Genomic DNA, 2,336 nt, shown 5'->3' with positions numbered 1-2,336 from the left:
CTCCATGAATGTACAGTGGCGTAGGTAATGGGGCTGGGGGAGGGGGGCATAGGTCCTCAATAGTTTTTAACCCCCACCTCACCCCACCCCGCATCCACAGAACAATTCAACACACAACCATACATACTTTGTATACTATATCATTACAAATAATCCTTGTACACATCTATAGACTTTGACGTCGCTAACAGGAAATTAATGAATACGCAATTGGCCAAATTGGCGTGCGAGCGCCAAAGACGCGGGATTTTGGTGTTTGGGGTCCGGGAGTCTCCCCCAGGAAAACACTATTACAATTTAGAATGGCTGAGATGAGTCTTACGGTGTAATTTGATGATTTTGCGAGCGCCGAAGGCGCGACATTTTGGTGTGAGGAGGGCCCGGGGATCTCACCCGGGGGAAAATATGACGATTTATAATGGTTGAGATGGGTTTTACGATGTGTTTTTAGTCTAGTTTGTGTGTATTGAATTTTCATCATTAAAGGGTTGAACATTACGTGTTTGAAAGTTTTAGGAAATGCGCCTGTATTCGGTGTATCAGGTATTAATTAAATCTACATGTCCCCATATATTATACAGAATAGATACATGTATTAGGCTAGCTATCATGGTATTCGATGTATCGGATATTAGATAGATCTACATGTCCTCATACATTAAACAGAATATGTACAAGTATTAGGCTAGCTATCATGGTATTCCATGTATCTGGTATTATATATATCTATATGTCCCCATATATTATACAGAATAGATACATGTATTAGGCTAGCTATCATGGTATTCGATGTATCAGGTATTAGATAGATCTACATGTCCCCATATATTATACAGAATAGATACATGTATTAGGCTAGCTATCATGGTATTCGGTGTATCAGGTATTAGATAGATCTACAAGTCCCCATATATTATACAGAATATATACATGTATTAGGCTAGCTATCATGGTATTCGGTGTATCAGGTATTAGATAGATCTACATGTCCCCATATATTATACAGAATATATACATGTATTAGGCTAGCTATCATGGTATTCGGTGTATCAGGTATTAGATAGATCTACATGTCCCCATATATTATACAGAATATATACATGTATTAGGCTAGCTATCATGGTATTCGATGTATCAGGTATTAGATAGATCTACATGTCCCCATATATTATACAGAATAGATACATGTATTAGGCTAGCTATCATGGTATTCGTGATCAGTATCAGGTATTAGATAGATCTACATGTCCCCATATATTATACAGAATAGATACATGTATTAGGCTAGCTATCATGGTATTCGGTGTATCAGGTATTAGATAGATCTACATGTCCCTGTTCATATATTATACAGAATATATACATGTATTAGGCTAGCTATCATGGTATTCGGTGTATCAGGTATAAGATAGATCTACAAGTCCCCATATATTATGCAGAATATATACATGTATTAGGCTAGCTATCATGGTATTCGGTGTATCAGGTATTAGTTAGATCTACATGTCCCCATTCTGGTTCATATATTATACAGAATAGATACATGTATTAGGCTAGCTATAATGGTATTCGATGTATCAGGTATTAGATAGATCTACATGTCCCCATATATTATACAGAATAGATACATGTATTAGGCTAGCTATCATGGTATTCGATGTATCAGGTATTAGATAGATCTACATGTCCCCATATATTATACAGAATAGATACATGTATTAGGCTAGCTATCATGGTATTCGATGTATCAGGTATTAGATAGATCTACATGTCCCCATATATTATACAGAATAGATACATGTATTAGGCTAGCTATCATGGTATTCGATGTATCAGGTATTAGATAGATCTATATGTCCCCATATATTATTCAGAATATATACATGTATAAGGCTAGCTATCATAGTACATATTGTATTCGGAGTATCAGGTATTAGATAGATCTACATGTCCCCATATATTATACAGAATAGATACATGTATTAGGCTAGCTATCATGGTATTCGATGTATCAGGTATTAGATAGATCTACATGTCCCCATATATTATACAGAATATGTACATGTATTAGGCTAGCTATCATAGTACATATTGTATTCGGAGTATCAGATATTAGATAGATCTACATGTCCCCATATATTATACAGAAGAGATACATGTATTAGGCTAGCTATCACGGTATTCGATGTATCAGGTATTAGATAGATCTACATGTCCCCATATATTATACAGAATATGTACATGTATTAGGCTAGCTATCATAGTACATATTGTATTCGGAGTATCAGATATTAGATAGATCTACATGTCCCCATATATTATACAGAAGAGATACA

Source organism: Argopecten irradians, chromosome 13 (assembly GCF_041381155.1).
Source record: "Argopecten irradians isolate NY chromosome 13, Ai_NY, whole genome shotgun sequence".
Classification (NCBI taxonomy): domain Eukaryota; kingdom Metazoa; phylum Mollusca; class Bivalvia; order Pectinida; family Pectinidae; genus Argopecten; species Argopecten irradians.
This window is presented reverse-complemented; position numbering follows the sequence as displayed.